We start from the raw sequence: 18,403 nt of genomic DNA, 5'->3' as shown, positions 1-18,403 counted from the left end.
AATGATGCTGGCCTGCGCTTGCTGGTCTGTCCATCCAAGTCAGAGCTGCAATCTAGTCCTGCCTCCTATCTGCCATGATGGGGGATATTGTACCATTTTGTATGTAGTTTTCTTATAATGCCTTTGTCTATTTTCGGTATTAGAATAATGCTGGCCTCAGAAAATGAATTGGGAATTATTCTTCTGGAAATGATTGTATAAGACTGACTATCTCTTAAATGTGTAATAGACTTTATCACTGAAGCCACATGAGCCTGAACTTTCCACTGTATGATGATTTTAAATTATGAATTCAATTTCCTTTATAAATATCAGTTTATTCAGATTTTTATATTTTCTTGTTTTAGTGTTAGTAATTTGGGTATTTTGAAGATTTTGTCCATTTCACCTAAATTGTTTAATTGATTGGCATACAATTGTTTGTAATACTCTTTTATTGTCCTTTTAATGTTTCTATAATCTGTAGTGGTATCCCTACTTTTGTTTTTGCATTGGTAATTCATTTCTTTTCAATTTTTTTTCCTATTATTATATTTCTTTGCTCTCTTATTATTTTTTTCCGTTTACTTATTTTAAGTTGACTTTTTTCTTTTTCTTCTAATGCATTTAGGTAGACACTTAGATCATTGGCATTATCTCATGCTTTTTCTAATGTGACCATTTAAAACTCTAAGTTTCTGTTTAAGCACTTGTTTAGTTGCATTGGCACATTTCAATATGTTGTTTCCATTTTAATATAGTTCAAAAGATTTTTAAATTTCCCTTGAGATGTCTTTTTTAACCCATGTGTTACTAGCAAAAGTAAAAATATTTATTTGTTGTGAAAAGAAACCAGAGTATGCTTGACCCATGAGCTATTAGAAGTGTATTGTTTACTTTACAAATGTTTTGGAAATTTTTGGTAGCTTTCTGTTATTGATTTACAATTTAATTCTGTTGTTGTCAGAGAACATATATTTGCATTACTTGAATTACGTTGAGACTTGTTTTATGTCCCAGAAGCTGGTTTTCCTTAGTCAACTGTCTAGTTGCATTTGAAAAGAATGTATATTCTGCTGTCATTGGGTGGAGTGTTCTATAAATGTCAATTATATTGATTTTCTCTTACTTGCTATTAATTACTGAGACGATGGTTGAAATCTCCAACTATAATTGTGAATTTGTCTATTTCTACTTGCGGTTATATCTGTTTTTGCTTCCTGTACTTTGAAGCATTGTTAATATGTATACACATAGGTTGTTATGTCTCCTCAATAAATTGACCTTTTTATTATTATGAACTATTCTTTATGACAGGTATGAAAGTCTACTTTGTCTGTTATTAATTCAGCTCCTTCCTCTTTTTTATGCTTAGTACTTGAATTATATATCTTTTCCAACCTTTTAACTTTAATCTGTCTTTGAATCTCCATTTAAAGTGGTTTTCTTGCAGATAGCATAATGTAGTGTCTTGCTTTTTTTTTTCTTTTTTTAAATTATACTTTAAGTTTTAGGGTACATGTGCACAACGTGCAGGTTAGTTACATATGTGTACATGTGCCATATTGGTGTGCTGCACCCATTAACTCATCATTTAACATTAGGTATATCTCCTAATGCTATCCCTCCCCACTCCCCGCACCCCACAACAGGCCCCGGTGTGTGATGTTCCCCTTCCTGTGTCCATGTGTTCTCATTGTTCAATTCCCACCTATGAGTGAGAATATGCGGTGTTTGTTTTTTTGTCCTTACGATAGTTTGCTGAGAATGATGGTTTCCAGCTTCATCCATGTCCCTACAAAGGACATGAACTCATCCTTTTTTATGGCTGCATAGTATTCCATGGTGTATATGTGCCACATTTTCTTAATCCAGTCTATCATTGTTGAACATTTGGGTTGGTTCCAAGTCTTTGCTATTGTGAATAGTGCCGCAATAAACATACGTGTGCATGTGTCTTTATAGCAGCATGTTTTATAATCCTTTGGGTATATACCCAGTAATGGCTGGGTCAAATGGTATTTCTAGTTCTAGATCCCTGAGGAATCACCACACTGACTTCCACAATGGTTGAAGTAGTTTACAGTCCCACCAACAGTGTAAAAGTGTTCCTATTTCTCCACATCCTCTCCAGCACCTGTTGTTTCCTGACTTTTGAATGATCACCATTCTAACTGGTGTGAGATGATATCTCATTGTGGTTTTGATGTGCATTTCTCTGATGGCCAGTGATGATGAGCGTTTTTTCATATGTCTTTTGGCTGCATAAATGTCTTCTTTTGAGAAGTGTCTGTTCATATACTTCGTCCATTTTTTGATGGGGTTGTTTGTTTTTTTCTTGTAAATTTGTTTGAGTTCATTGTAGATTCTGGATATTAGCCCGTTGTCAGATTAGTAGACTGCAAAAATTTTCTCCCATTCTGTAGGTTGCCCATTCCCTCTGATGGTAGTTTCTTTTGCTGTGCAGAAGCTCTTGAGTTTAATTAGATCCCATTTGTCAATTTTAGCTTTTGTTGCCATTGCTTTTGGTGTTTTAGACATGAAGTCCTTGCCCATGCCTATGTCCTGAATGTTATTGCCTAGGTTTTCTTCTAGGGCACGGTTTTTATGGTTTTAGGTCTAACATTTAAGTCTTTAATCCATCTTGAATTAATTTTTGTATAAGGTGTAATGAAGGGATCCAGTTTCAGCTTTCTACATATGGCTAGCCAGTTTTCCCAGCACCATTTATTAAATAGGGAATCTTTCCCCATTGCTTGTTTTTTTCAGGTTTGTCAAAGATCAGATAGTTGTAGATATGTGGCATTATTTCTGAGGGCTCTGTTCTGTTCCATTGGTCTATGTCTCTGTTTTGGTACCAGTACCATCCTGTTTTGGTTACTGTAGCCTTGTAGTATAGTTTGAAGTCAGGTAGCATGATGCCTCCAGCTTTGTTCTTATGGTTTAGGATTGACTTGGCAATGCGGCTCTTTTTTGGTTCCATATGAACTTTAAAGTAGTCTTTTCCAATTCTGTGAAGAAAGTCATTGGTAGCTTGATAAGGATGGCACTGAATCTATAAATTACCTTGGACAGTATGGCCATTTTCACAATATTGATTCTTCCTACCCATGAGCATGGAATGTTCTTCCATTTGTTTGTATTCTCCTTTATTTCATTGAGCAGTGGTTTGTAGTTCTCCTTGAAGAGGTCCTTCACATCCCTTGTAAGTTGGATTCCTAGGTATTTTATTCTCTTTGAAGCAATTGTGAATGGGAGTTCACTCATGATTTGGCTCTCTGTTTGTCTGTTATTGGTGTCTAAGAATGCTTGTGATTTTTGCACATTGATTTTGTATCCTGAAACTTTGCTGAAGTTGCCTATCAGCTTAAGGAGATCTTGGGCTGAGACAATGGGGTTTTCTAGATATACAATCATGTCATCTGCAAACAGGGACAATTTGACTTCCTCTTTTCCTAATTGAATACCCTTTATTTCCTTCTCCTGCCTAATTGCCCTGGCCAGAACTTCCAACACTATGTTGAGTAGGAGTGGTGAGAGATGGCATCCCTTTCTTGTGCCAGTTTTCAAAGGGAATGCTTCCAGTTTTTGCCCATTCAGTATGATATTGGCTGTGGGTTTGTCATAAATAGCTCTTATTATTTTGAGATACGTCCCATCAATACCTTATTTATTGAGAGTTTTTAGCATGAAGGGCTGTTGAATGTTGTCAAAGGCCTTTTCTGCATCTATTGAGATAATCATGTGGTTTTTGTCGTTGGTTCTGTTTATATGCTGGATTACGTTAATTGATTTGCATATGTTGAACCAGCCTTGCATCCCAGGGATGAAGCCCACTTGATCATGGTGGATAAGCTTTTTGATGTGTTGCTGGATTCGGTTTGCCAGTATTTTATTGAGGATATTTGCATCGATATTAATCAGGGATATTGGTCTGAAATTGTCTTTTTTTGTTGTGTCTCTGCCAGGCTTTGGTATCAGGATGATGCTGGCCTCATAAAATGAGTTAGGGAGGATTCCTCCTTTTTCTATTGATTGAAATAGTTTCAGAAGGAATGATACCAGCTCCTCCTTGTACCTCTGGTAGAATTCGGCTGTGAATCCATCTGGTCCTGCACTTTTTTTGGTTGGTAAGCTATTAATTATTGCCTCAATTTCAGAGCCTGTTATTGGTCTCTTCAGAGATTCAACTTCTTCCTGGTTGAGTCTTGGGAGGGTGTATATGTTGAGGAATTTATCCATTTCTTCTAGATCTTCTAGTTTATTTGCATAGAGGTGTTTATATTATTCTCTGATGGTAGTTTGTATTTCTGTGGGATTGGTGGTGATATCCCCTTTATCATTTTTTATTGCATCTATTTGATTCTTCTCTCTTTTCTTCTTTATTAGTCTTGCTAGTGGTCTATCAATTTTGTTGATCTTTTCAAAAAACCAGCTCCTGGATTCATTGATTTTTTGAAGGGTTTTCTGTGTCTCTATCTCCTTCAGTTCTGTTCTGATCTTAGTTATTTCTTGCCTTCTGCTAGCTTTTGAATGTGCTTGCTCTTGCTTCTCTAGTTCTTTTAACTGTGATGTTAGGGTGTCAATTTTAGATCTTTCCTGCTTTCTCTTGTGGGCATTTAGTGCTATAAATTTCCCTCTACACACTGCTTTGAATGTGTCCCAGGGATTCTGGTACATTGTGTCTTTGTTCTCGTTGGTTTCAAAGAACATCTTTATTTCTGCCTTCATTTCGTTATTTACCCAGTAGTAAATCAGGAGCAGGTTGTTCAGTTTCCATGTAGTTGAGTGGTTTTGAGTGAGTTTCTTAACCCTGAGTTCTAGTTTGATTGCACTGTGGTCTGAGAGACAGTTTGTTATAATTTCTGTTCTTTTATATTTGCTGAGGAGAGCTTTACTTCCAACTATGTGGTCAATTTTGGAATAGGTGTGTTGTGGTGCTGAAAAGATTGTATATTCTGTTGATTTGGGGTGGAGAGTTCTGTAGGTGTCTATTAGGTCTGCTTGGTGCAGAGCTGAGCTCAATTCCTGGATATTCTTATTAACTTTCTGCCTTGTTAATCTGTCTAATGTTGACAGTGGGGTGTTAAAGTCTCCCATTATTATTGTGTGGGAGTCTAAGTCTCTTTGTAGGTCTCTAAGGAGTTGCTTTATGAATCTGGGTGCTCCTGTATTGGGTGCATATATATTTAGGATAGTTAGCTCTTCTTGTTGAATTGATCCCTTTACCATTATATAATGGCCTTCTTTGTGTCTTTTGATCTTTGTTGGTTTAAAGACTCTTTTATCAGAGACTAGGATTGCAATGCCTGCCTTTTTTTGTTTTCCATTTGCTTGGTAGGTCTTCCTCCATCCCTTTATTTTGAGCCTATATGTGTCTCCACACGTGAGATGGGTCTCCTGAATACAGCACACTGATGGGTCTTGACTCTTTATCCAATTTGCCAGTCTGTGTCTTTTAATTGGAGCATTTAGCCCATTTACATTTAATGTTAATATTGTTATGTGTGAATTTGATCCTGTCATTATGATGTTAGCTGGTTATTTTGCTCGTTAGTTGATGCAGTTTCTTCCTAGCTTCGATGGTCTTTACAATTTGGCATGTTGTTGCAGTAGCTCGTTCTGATTGTTCCTTTCCATGTTTAGGGCTTCCTTCAGGAGCTCTTTTAGGGCAGGCCTGGTGGTGACAAAATCTCTCAGCATTTGCTTGTCTGTAAAGGATTTTATTTCTCCTTCACTTATGAAGCTTAGTTTGGCTGGATATGAAATTCTGGGTTGAAAATTCTTTTCGTTAAGAATGTTGAATATTGGTCCCCATTCTCTTCTGGCTTGTAGAGTTTCTGCCGAGAGATCAGCTGTTAGTCTGATGGGCTTCCCTTTGTGGGTAACCCGACCTTTCTCTCTGGCTGCCCTTAACATTTTTTCCTTCATTTTAACTTTGGTGAATCTGACAATTATGTGTCTTAGAGTTGCTCTTCTCGAGGAGTATCTTTGTGGCTTTCTCTGTATTTCCTGAATCTGAATGTTGGCCTGCCTTGCTAGATTGGGGAAGTTCTCCTGGATAATATCCTGCAGAGTGTTTTACAACTTGGTTCCATTCTCCCTGTCACTTTCAGGTACACCAATCAGACGTAGACTTGGTCTTTTCACATAGTCCCATATTTCTTGGAGGCTTTGTTTGTTTCTTTTTCTTCTTTTTTCTCTGAACTTCTCTTCTCGCTTCATTTCATTCATTTGATCTTCCATCACTGATACCCTTTCTTCCAGTTGATCGAATCAGCTACTGAGGCTTGTGCATTTGTCACGTAGTTCTCATGCTGTGGTTTTCAGCTCCATCATGTCCTTTAAGAACGTCTCTGCATTGGTTATTTTAGTTAGCCATTCATCTAATTTTTTTTTCAAGGTTTTTAACTTCTTTGCCATGGGTTCAAACTTCCTCCTTTAGCTCGGAGTAGTTTGATCATCTGAAGCCTTCTTCTCTCAACTCATCAAAGTCATTCTCCATCCAGATTTGTTCCGTTGCTGGTGAGGAGCTGCATTCCTTTGGAGGAGGAGAGTTGCTCTGATTTTTAGAGTTTCCAGTTTTTCTGCTCTGTTTTTTCCCCATCTTTGTGGTTTTATCTACCATTGGTCTTTGATGATGGTGACATACTGATGGGGTTTTGGTGTGGATGTCCTTTCTGTTTGTTAGTTTTCCTTCTAGCAGTCAGGACCCTCAGCTGCAGGTCTGTTGGAGTTTGCCGGAGGTCCACTCCAGACCCTGTTTTGCCTGGATATCAGCAGCGGAGGCTGCAGAGCAGCAGATATTGGTGAACAGCAAATGTTGCTGCCTGATCGTTCCTCTGAAGTTTTGTCTCAGAGGAGTGCCCGGCCATGTGAGGTGTCAGTCTGCCCCTGCTGGGGGGTGCCTCCCAGTTAGGCTACTTGGGGGTCAGGGACCCACTTGAGGAGGCAGTCTGTCCGTTCTCAGATCTCCAGCTGCATGCTGGGAGAACCACTACTCTCTTCAAAGCTGTCAGACAGGGACATTTAAGTCTGCAGAGGTTTCTGCTGCTGTTTGTTTGGCTATGCCCTGCCCCCAGAGGTGGAGACTACAGAGGCAGGCAGGCCTCCTTGAGCTGCGGTGGGCTCCACCAAGTTCGAGCTTCCTGTCCACTTTGTTTATCTACTCAAGCCTAGGCAATGGTGGGCGCCCCTCCCCCAGCCTCACTGCTGCCTTGCAGTTTTATCTCAGACTGCTTTGCTAGCAATGAGTGAGGCTCTGTGGGTGTAGGACCCTCTGAGCCAGGCACGGGATACAATCTCCTGGTGTGCCGTTTGCTAAGACCGTTGGAAAAGCACAGTATTGGGGTGGGAGTGACCCGATTTTCCAGGTGCCATCTGTCACCCCTTTATTTGACTAGGAAAGGGAATTCCCTGACCCCTTGCACTTCCCGGGTGAGAAGATGCCTCGCCCTGCTTCGGCTCCCGCTCAGTGCACTGCACCCACTGTCCTGCACCCACTGTCCGACACTCCCCAGTGAAATGAACCCGGTACCTCAGTTGGAAATGCAGAAATCACCTGTCTTCTGCGTAGCTCACACTGGGAGCTGTAGACTGGAGCTGTTCCTATTCACCCGTCTGGCTCCAACCTTCTGCTCCACCTCGTGAGCACTGTCTTGCTTTTTTATTCAATCAAAAATGTCTGTCTTTCAACTGGAGAGTTTAGGTCACCTATATTTCATGTAATCATCATGTTTGGGTTTAAGTCTACTGCTGTCTTGATATTTGCTTATCTGTTCTATTTTCTATCTTTTAAAATCTGCATTCCTTAAACTTGAGTATTTATATTTAATATTAAATAAATTTAATACTCTATTTTATCTCCCTATTAGCTTATTAGTTATTCTTATTTTTTATTGGTTTAGAGTTTACCATATTCATTTTAAGTTATCATGGTTTATTTTAAAGTGACATTGTATATATATATTTCACATAATGTAAGACCATTTTAACAATATTATTCTATGCCCCCATTTTTCATGCTAATCTTGTTATAGATTTTAATCTCATGTTTTAAATTCTACAATATGCTGTCATTAGTGTTCTTTAAATAGTTGATATCTTTCAGAGAATTTTAAAACTGAGAAAAAAAATTCCTAGATTTATCCATATATTGATCATTTCTGATGCTTTTTCTTTTGCAGATTCATGTTTCCATGTGATGTTTTTCTTCCATCTGAAAAACTACTATAAGTCTACTGGTGATGACCTTTTATTGGATTTTGTTTGAAAAAGTTTTTATTTTGCTTTCCCTTCTAAAGAATATTATCACTGGATAGAAAATTCTAGGCTGGTAGGTTTTCTCCTCAACATTTTCAAGATGTCTTTTCATTATTTTCTGGATCTATAAGTTTACGGTTTTCATTAAATTTGGGAAATTTTTGACCTTTAATATTTAAAATATTTTCATAGCTCCTCCTTCTAGGACTCCTACAATGTGTATTTAAAATCACTTTCTGTTATTCCACAAATCATGAAGGATCTTTTTAGTCTTTTTACTTCCTGTGCTTCATTTACTTTATGTTCTATTGTTATGTCTTCAAGGTTACCTATGTTTTCTTTTGCAGGGTCAAATCTGTTGCCAAATCTGTCTAATGGAATTTTTACTTCAGATACTGTATTTTTTTATTTCTAAAAGTTCCTTTTGACTCTTTTTATAATGTTCCATTTCTCTCCTCACCATGGCCATGCTTTTTATAAAATATGAATATATTGTTATAATAGTTGTTCTAACTTTTAACTATGAGGTCCATCATCTCTATCATTTTTATGTCTCTTTTTATTGACTGAGTTTTCTCCTGGTTATGAATCACAATGTCCTTATTCTTATTCTGACAAGTATTTTTTTATTGGATGCTGCAACATTGTGAATACTACATAGTTGAGTGTCTGAATTTTGTTGTCTCACTTTAAGGAGTTTTGAACTTCATATTGGGGGACATATATTTTTCTATCAGTTTAAGCTTATTTAATTATCTTTTTAAACTTTGTGAAGGCTAGGCACAGTGGCTCATGCCTATAATCCCAGCACTTTGGGAGGCCAAAGTGGGTGGATCACTTGAGATCAGGAGTGGCCAACATGGTGAAATCCCATTTCTACTAAAAATACAACAATTAGCCAGGCATGGGAGCACACACCTGTAATCCCATCTACTTTGGAGGCTGAGGCAGGAGAATTACTTGAACCTGAGAGGTGGAGGGTGCAGTGAGTGGAGACCGTGTCACTGCACTCCAGCCTGGGCGACAGAGTGAGACTGTCTCAAAAAAAAAAAAAAAAGAGCCCAAAAAGACAAACTTTGTGAGGAGTAGTCTAGAGTAGACTTTACTCTAGGCATGAACAAATCATGCCTAGAGTAAATCACGACCCCTCTGGGATGTCCACAAAATATCCCACATGGCCACTGTGGACATTCTACTCTGACTCACCAAAGTTTGAACATCTCCAAACTCTATTGAGCTCTGGAAATTGTTCTGCTTTTGCAAATCAGTCACTCTTTGCCCTGGATTGTGGACTTTTACTCTATCTATGCACAACCTTGTACTTAGGGGCTACTAAAGGTAACCCTCATGCAGATTTCTAGAGCTCTTTTACTGGGTAGCTTCATCCTTTCTGGAACTTTGCCCCACAAGTCCCAGCCATTTCATCCTTCTTAATCTCTGATTTTTGTTTTATCACTTCAGGCAGAAAACCAGACCAATTATAGAGATTATCTCACTTGTTTTCCTCCCCTCAGGAATCACAATCTGTGTTACCTATTTTTAACTGTCTGAAAATAGTTATTGTACATATTTTGCTCAGTTTTCTAGGTGATTATTATAGGAAGTTAAGTATGGTCCTTTAACTCCATAATGGCCAAACACACACACACACACACACCCCACATACACTCTCTCTCTCTCTCTCTCTATATATATAATTTTAAATGAAATGTGTTAAATGTAAGTCATTTGAATTTAACAGCTGAAAAATTATCTTAAAATGTTGTATTACTTCAGGTAAGAAGAACTACAGTTTTTAATGATACTTTGCCTTTTAAAATATGGGAGAAACCTTAAGAGTTTGAAGAAATTGTTTTTTAACTATGTATGTCAAACAGCATTTATAGACTCTCTAGTCTGAAAGATAAGAAAGTTGGTCATACTTTTACCTCTTGCCAACTTGTTCTTCCGCCACTGTCTTATAATTTTATTTATCCATTGTTAAGATGTATGACATTGATTTTTGCTGTAGCCACAGTTCATGATATTGTCCTGTCTTAATTCTATGTTGAATTGAATTTAGTTCTCGCTGTTATTTTAACACAAATTACCCATTTTTTAGTTCTTCATTTTATTTTTATTTTATTTTATTTTATTTTTATTATTTTATTTTATTATTATTATACTTTAAGTTTTAGGGTACATGTGCACAATGTGCAGGTTAGTTACATATGTATACATGTGCCATGCTGGTGTGCTGCACCCATTAACTCGTCATTTAGCATTAGGTGTGTCTCCTAAAACTATCCCTCCCCCCTCCCCCCACCCCACAACAGTCCCCAGAGTGTGATGTTCCCCTTCCTGTGTCCATGTGTTCTCATTGTTCAATTCCCACCTATTTTGTTTGGTTGAATTTATCATCAATTACCCCCTTCTCATAAAGACTCATAGGGGGAATGTTCTCTGAGTCCTTAAGGCTTATGAGTTTCTGTGTTTAGCCTCGTACTTGTAGTGAACTTGGCTAGATATGAAATTTCCTCAGAACTTTTCATATATTGCTGTACTGCCTTTTATCATGTAATGTTACTATGGAGGAATCCGAAGACATTCTAATATTTCCCCTTTGTATATGAACTACTTATTGGCCTATATGTCCATAGAATTCTTTGGGTATATCTTTGAAGTTTAGCAGCTTTTCAGGATATTTCTTACTATAGTTCTTTTTGTATTACTTTTTCCTGAGTTATGTCCTTTTGACTATAGATTTAGATTTTTATTTCAAGAAAATATTTTTGCACCTTGGGGCTTGACCTCTTGGAACTTTTTCTAAAGGGCTTTTGCTTGGAATCTGGCATTGGGCAGAGGCCAGAAAGGTCCTGGGGTGACTGTCAGTGGAGGCTTGAAGGAAAGGGAAGAGAACGCTATTGAAAGTTTCATAAAAGAAAGATTATGTTATACATTAGCAGGACAATTGATGAGACTAGCTCCTGTAGCAACTTGGAAAAATATAAATATCTAATTAACTTATGTATCTACCTAAGTTATTTCCAGACAGGATATTGAAAGTGCCACCTGGTTCTTTGAGCTACTTATAAGTACAGTTAGGAAGAGAGAAACTAAAGAAGGAACTATTTTTTTTTAAGCATAATTTAGAAGAAGTATTTCCATCCCAGAACTTGTTGGCTTAGCAAATAAAACTATTTCTCATTCCAATATTATCAGTCAGGAGAAATTTCTCAACCTAAGTAATGGTCTCAGGGCAAATATAAGATAACAGAACACTGCCTGTAAAATGTGGCTTTGCATTCAAGAACCTATAAAATCATTTGTTAAGACGTTAGAAAGATATAAGGTGATGTCTCACAGACCCTTTCTCATAAAAAAAAGGACTTGTAATAATCTTAGGTGCATGATTTGTAGAACCCCTCAGCTAGATGATGGGAGTTTTAAAAATCTCGAGTCTTATCTTACAGCACTTTGACTCACAGTCAGAAAGTAGAGATAGACTTTGTGGGTATTGCTTTTGTCTAATGGAGTAAATTATAACTTGATACCTAGGAATTCCACAGAATTTGTAAAGGGATTATATCAGCTTATATTAAAAGATAGCAGAAATAGTTCAGAATAAAACGAGGCCTCCAGATCTCTAACTTACTTTGAGTAAAAAGAAGGTTGAGAAAGCGACTCATCTGTACACACGGAACTTTTTATGTGGGTTAAAAGAAAGAATGACTCTAAGGAAACAGCTAAAGCGCAGTGCTTAAAGCCAAGAGAAATGGGAAATGATCAAAGATTATGGCAGAACTGGGTCCTGATCAAGGAATCTGTGATATGTGCCCAGTTGAATTTCAGAATTGCTGTGAACCTCTGATGATTATGTACCTTCTATTGTTCCCACTGTTGAATGACAGTGTCCATTGTAGTGTTTCTGACCCATTCTCATCTCACGTTGTGTATTGAGAGTGTGTTGGGGTAGTTAGAAACTTGCCTCTTTAGGTCACATGCCTTCAGATAAAGAGCTGTACCTGAGGAGCTTCAGTCATATCTGAAAATGATTTAAATGACAATACTCTGGACTCCAAAACAGAATCTGAGACTATAATGGATGAGATGAGGTCCTGGTGGTTCTTGGGAGTTAGAGGGATATATTTTGCATGTCAGAGGGAGACCAAAAGTACATGACAATAAACTCTTATTTTAGTGACTCCTAATGAGCCATGCCTTCCAGTATTTATGCTCTAGTTTAGTCCCCTCTCTTTGAACTTGCATTGGCTCTGTCACCCACTTTAAGCAGTAAAATGTGCCGGAAGCAATACTATGTCAGGTCTGGGCAGCTTCTACTTCCGAATTATTGGAAGTAGTCTCTCACACAAGTCCAACTATCTTAAGACTGTGAGGAAGCCCAGACTATCCAGGTGGAAAAGCCATGTGGATTGGAACCAAGGAACCCATGCAACATGGCTAGCTGAGCTCTCAGCTTACCTTCAGCACTGAGTTGCCAGCCATCTGAGCGATACTCATCAGTGAATTAGTTGAGCCATCTATGCAAATGTTATGTGGGGTATAAATGGTCCTCCCTAAGCTCTGTCCAAATTGCAGATTTGTAAGAAAGTAAAATTTTAAGCTACTTTGGGATATTTTGTTATACAGCAATAAATAACTGAAACATCTTGAATTTCTACCTTGAGTTATTTTTATTGCAGGCATCATGTTGTTGAAAATTTCTTTGAGACCATGGGGGCAATTTCTCTTAACGTATATTTCTTCATCTCTTTTTTGTTGATGGTGTTTTCTTCATCCTCTCCAGCCCTCCCCCACCAATTACCTATATATTTGTTTCTGTTGCATCCTTTCTAATTATTACTAATCATCAAGTAATTTAACTAAGTAATTGAATAACTTAGGAATTCAACTAAAATGAAGTATTGGCTTATAAATAAGAATGTGAAGTGATGTATGGAGAGGGTAAATTATAATGGCTTCAATTCAGGTTTCACCCCTGTGTTCTCTGCCCAGCATGATATCACCATGTGGGTTTCAGTATTTTGAGTGTTTCTGTGGCTCAGAAAGTAACTCTTAAAAGTTACAAAATCCTCTGCTTGTAATCCAGTGACTAACGCTATTCTTCCTCTGTTTTTCCCACCTTATCTTCAGCAATCCCTTTTAGTAGTAAATAGAGAGGCCATAAAATTTATTGTTCAAATGATCACACTGCCCCTATGTGGAAGGGGCTTCTATTTATAATTGCACTAGGATGGTAGGCATAAAATGGGCAAATCAGGTCAGCAAGCAACATTGTTTGTAAGCTTGGGTTTTGGATAATATAACTGGCTTGCGTCTTCTTGAGCTCTACCTGCTTAGCTTTCCTGCTGTGGGAAAGAATAGGACTACGCAGGGACAGTCCCATGCTGTGGTTTGAGTGTTCTTTTCTCCTCCAAAATTCATGTTGCAACGTAACCCCCAATGCAACAGTAGTAAAATGTGTGGCCTTTTGGAGGTGATTAGCTCAAGAGGTTTCTTCTCTTGTGGATGGATTAGTGCTCTTATAAAAGGGCTGGAGGGAAGTAGCAAGGTCTCTTTTTGCCTCTCCACCTTTGGCCATCTGAGGACATAGAAAGAAGGTACCATCTTGGAAGCAGAGAGCAGCCCTTACCAGACTGTGAACCTGCTGATGACTTGATCTTGGACTTCTCAGCCTTCAGACCTGTGAGAAGTAAATTTCTGTTCTTTATAAATTACCTAGTCTATGATATTTTGTTATAGCAGTGGGAACAGGCTGAGGCACCTCACTTCTCCTTTGGCTTGCCTATGTCTCTACATCTCATTGTTTCCATCAATGAATTATTGCATTGACCATTTTAGACTAGGTCATTTGCATATTGAAAGAATTCTGTATCCTGCCTAAATTTCTATGAAGGCTACGTGTAGCTGTCAGTGACTTTTCTCGTTTGAGGTCAGGTTACAAAGTACATGACAGAGTTTGTGGTTTGTGGTTCACAGCCTGTAATTTGGAATTTTCTTTATCTACCTCTATCATTACTATGGGGATATACTTTCCTTCTATTTTTACTCTTTCAAATTGCTTTTCTGGGTTTAGAGGGAGAAATGTGGAGTTACGTATCTTTACTTTGTTATCGTTAACTGGAAGACTGCTGTTTTGATATAGAGATATGACCATGATATAGAGCCAAACAGAAGAAAGCAGATTATAGTGCATTAGTTATGGTATGTATCCCTTTGTGTTAAAAAATACATTTGGCATTCCTAACCTACTACTAAGAATATTTATTTCACTCCTAACCAAGGTTATTTTATGGAGTGGAGAGGATGTATATAATGTATATAATTCTGAAATTTTTGCAATGGGCATGAATTACTTTTATAACTCAGAAAAGAAATCAATGAAGATAATTCAATTTTGGAGAAAACCAAAAAGACTCAGGCTTCCGTGGCCCTTATTACATCATGGTGTTGAAGATCCATGCCACAAACAAGTTATCTCGTGGTTAAGCATGCAATGCCCTTTTATTTTGACCCCAGTAGCCTTTCATCAAAATTTTCCCATTGCAGACCTTACAGAGAATTATCTTCCTGAGCTCAAGACAATCTAAAAGTCGCAAGGCAAGGAGCACTTTGATGCCATAGGTTAAAGGCTACTAGGATAGGATTGAATTAACCACCACAATAACAACAAAAAGAAAATCCCTTGTCCGTGTGGTTGATGCCTGTTGTCTGGGCTTCTGAGTCCACAGTTGGCCTGTTCCCTGACTCTATTTATTTCCCTAGCTCACATTACCATTTCCCTGCCCACTGTCCTCTGAGTTCTTCTGTCCTGGGACTCAGCATTAATATTTTAGCAATGGTGATCTATCCTTTGGCATCTACAAAATGGAGGAGACAAGCAGTAAATCACAGCAATAAGTCTGTGTTGCCAGAGTTTCCGTGGAGGGCTTTACGGAGCACACCAAGAAATGGATTCATGAAACTTAGTGTGCTAGAGTGGAACGTAAAACACAGAAATGAAATAGAGTGGTGCACACAGCTGTCACACTCATGTCAGAAATCTAGACGAGAAAGGGAGGCATCAGTGGCTCGAAAAGATCTTCCAGGGAAGAGCAGAGCTGCTATCGCGTGTCAAGCAGCTGACACAGGAGCCAAGCTTGACGAGTCATTTTGATGCTTAGCTGGAAAATTCCTTGGAAATAAACACATTGTTCAAAACAGGCCGAAAAATCCAAATCAATATAGAGAAGAGAGCTAAGGGAATGAATAAAAACAAGTAACTGAAGGATAATAATGGCCCCTGTGCCCACTCCTGATCATAACCTGGACCTCAACAAGAGCCGGTATTTGAGGTTAAGAGGTTGACTTGTGCAGTGGAAAAAATATGGCCAAAGAGCCAGGTGGACCTGCACTGAGACCCACCTTGCTCACTAGCCACTTGGATTTAGAATATTGGGAAAGCAACTTTGCTCTTGAAAAATTATCAGCTGGTTCTGTTTGGTTTCACTGACTCTGAGTTTGGATTTTTTTATCTGTAATGTCAAGATAATAGTATTCTGTCCATGATGTCGTTTTGAAGAGTAAATGAAATAACACTGATAGACACCTGTAGTCTATAGAAATTGTTCAGTAAGTGCTAGTTGCCAGTTCTCTGGAGCTTGTCCTCTGCCCCCAAGCTCTCTGGGGTGAAATACTTTTGTGCCTTGCCCTGACCTTTCTCCTCTTCCTGTTTCTCCTCTTCCTCTTTCTCCCTCCCCTGCTCCATAAAGATAGTGAAGCCCTGAGCTGGCAGATAAACTGGACTCCCGCTCAGGTGAAGCAGAGAGAATTCTTGATGTATTTTTTTTTTTTCTGTAGCTGAGGAACAAGTTGCATTTGTGCTCCTGGTTTCCATTACTGGGCTGGTCATATTTTATCTTCCCTTAAGTGGCAGCTAGATCCCTCCAGGTCAGGTCAACACAGACTCTGAATACAGGAGAGAGAAGCAGGTACTGAAGCTGGTCAGAAATATTTATTTCTCTTACAGCTGTGCTATCTAAAAGAGGCACTAAACTTTTTCAACGTGAGGCTGGGAGTTGCAGTTCTCCTCTGCAATGCCCTTTGAGCCTCAGGCCTGTTTCCACTCAGCTGATTCTCCATGACGCTCGTGGCCTTGTTCCTTTGCCCAGCTTTCACCACAGGGCCCACCTTCTCAAAGCCATCATTAACTCCCCATTGCCCATAAAATCTATCTCCAAATCCTTACCCTGTTATATAGTGCCTGCTACTCTGACTCATACTTACTCTTTGTTTTATTTTCTACCATCCCTAAGCACTTGCAAGTCCAATACCAAACTATTCACTGTTTCCCACCCACTCCTTATATTTTCCTGCCTCTGTGCCTTTTTGATGTATCTGGAATATTCCTTTCTCCTCCTCTTCCTCCTCACTCCCATGGTCAAGTCATACTTGGTCTGCAAAGCCCAGCTCCAATGTAAGCCATGAAGTTTTATTTGTGTGCACCCTTCAACTGATGGTAATCCTACCTTTCTCTGAACTCCTTTGGTTTTCTGTGAACAGAGCACTGATGACTGGTACTAAGAATTCTCCACTCTGCAGTACAGGCTTTTCCAAGCTTAGTGTTCTTCCCTAATAGAATGTAGGTGCCTTGAAGGTAAGACTTATGCCTAACCCCTACTGCTTTTCCCCACAGTGTCTAATATACTTTGGCAACTGGATGACTGAATTTGAGGACAGTAGTTGAGCTGTTTACATATATACAATTAATGATGACGGAGGAGTTAATACACTAAGGATGGCAAATTCCTGCCATGCATGCCCTCACAGCTCCTCTGATGCTGGTGGAGAAATTCTCACACATTCACCCCAATCAGGAAGTGGCTGCTTGGAGAAGTGGGTAGAGAAGGATTCTCAGGTTGTGTCTTGTGCCAGTGGGATGGAGTGCCGTGATTGATTGGCGATGTCTCCTATTACTGATGGATCAGAATTGACAGAAAGGTGGAAACTTTATGTTTCCATATTGGTAGAAAGAAAGTTCTGATAAATGGGATGAGTATACTTACAATGAAAACTGACTCTCCTAAAATTGTTAGGAGACAACATAGAATTGGAGTTAACTTTCATTTGGATCCTTTCTACTTGGGAGCTAGTAGAAAATTACTTAATCTTCATTTTCCCGCATGTCAAATGAGTTACTACCACCTATTTTGCCCACCTCAGTTAAAGAAGTATTTTTTCGGGGTTATGATGGCAAAAGGAGATATATATGAATACATCAGCTTATTTTATGTTAATTCTGATGACTTTCCTTTTGGTCTAGAAGCTTCTGTACTGTCAATGTCCACTGATATCCATGCTGACCTCCAGTTGAGGCATCTTAGGCCTAGCAATGAGGCCATTTGAGAACAAAGCCTTCCAACTGGGGAATGCAACACTTAACTCTCTCTTCCCAAGTCAGGCCAGAGATGTGAGGATGGATACAGCTCTCCTGTTGTGTTTTGTACACACTGAATTTAATATCCAACCAATTTGCCCTTTATATCCAATCAAAGAATAAGTGGCTCATGAGAACAGAGTACAGTCCTTCAATTCTGCATTTCTTCCTTGTGTTTATTCTTTGACCTATTTATTAACAAACAAAAAACACCTTTCCTCTTAAAAAACACAATATTTCATTCCAAATGAAATTATTTTTTTAAAAATGACATTAGGATATGTACAGTTTTCTCTCCAATGTAGTTTCCAACCCCAATAAGTAAGTTCTACGCTCTGAAGAAGCTACATAGAAATAAAACTAAGTGTATCCAAACAAGTTCATCATTTTAATGCTACTCTCTCCTTTAAGGCCTAAGAAATTACCTATTGACCCTTTTAAATATTAAATCCCTTTTATTATCCCTTTTATTGGCCATCTGCTTAATGTTAAGTGAAAGAGCCCTAAAAATAGGTCCAACATTTAAAATCTGTGATAATTGCCCTTGAATGGGCAAGAGAGTAGACCTGTCTGTGTCGAGTGCTCATGAAGTCAAATCTTGCAGGGCTTTTCTGATCTGGACAGGGAAACCACCTCAGCCCTTTGGGCCTCCTGCTGAAATGGACTCTTTCAAGTAGGAAACATAAATTAAGTCAAAAGATTGGAGTTCTAGAAAATCTGCCCTCCCCCACCCCTCTCCAAAGCCAT

This window comes from Pongo pygmaeus, chromosome 2 (assembly GCF_028885625.2).
Source record: "Pongo pygmaeus isolate AG05252 chromosome 2, NHGRI_mPonPyg2-v2.0_pri, whole genome shotgun sequence".
In the NCBI taxonomy this organism is placed as follows: Eukaryota; Metazoa; Chordata; class Mammalia; order Primates; family Hominidae; genus Pongo; species Pongo pygmaeus.
Note: the sequence above shows the minus strand (reverse complement) of the source record.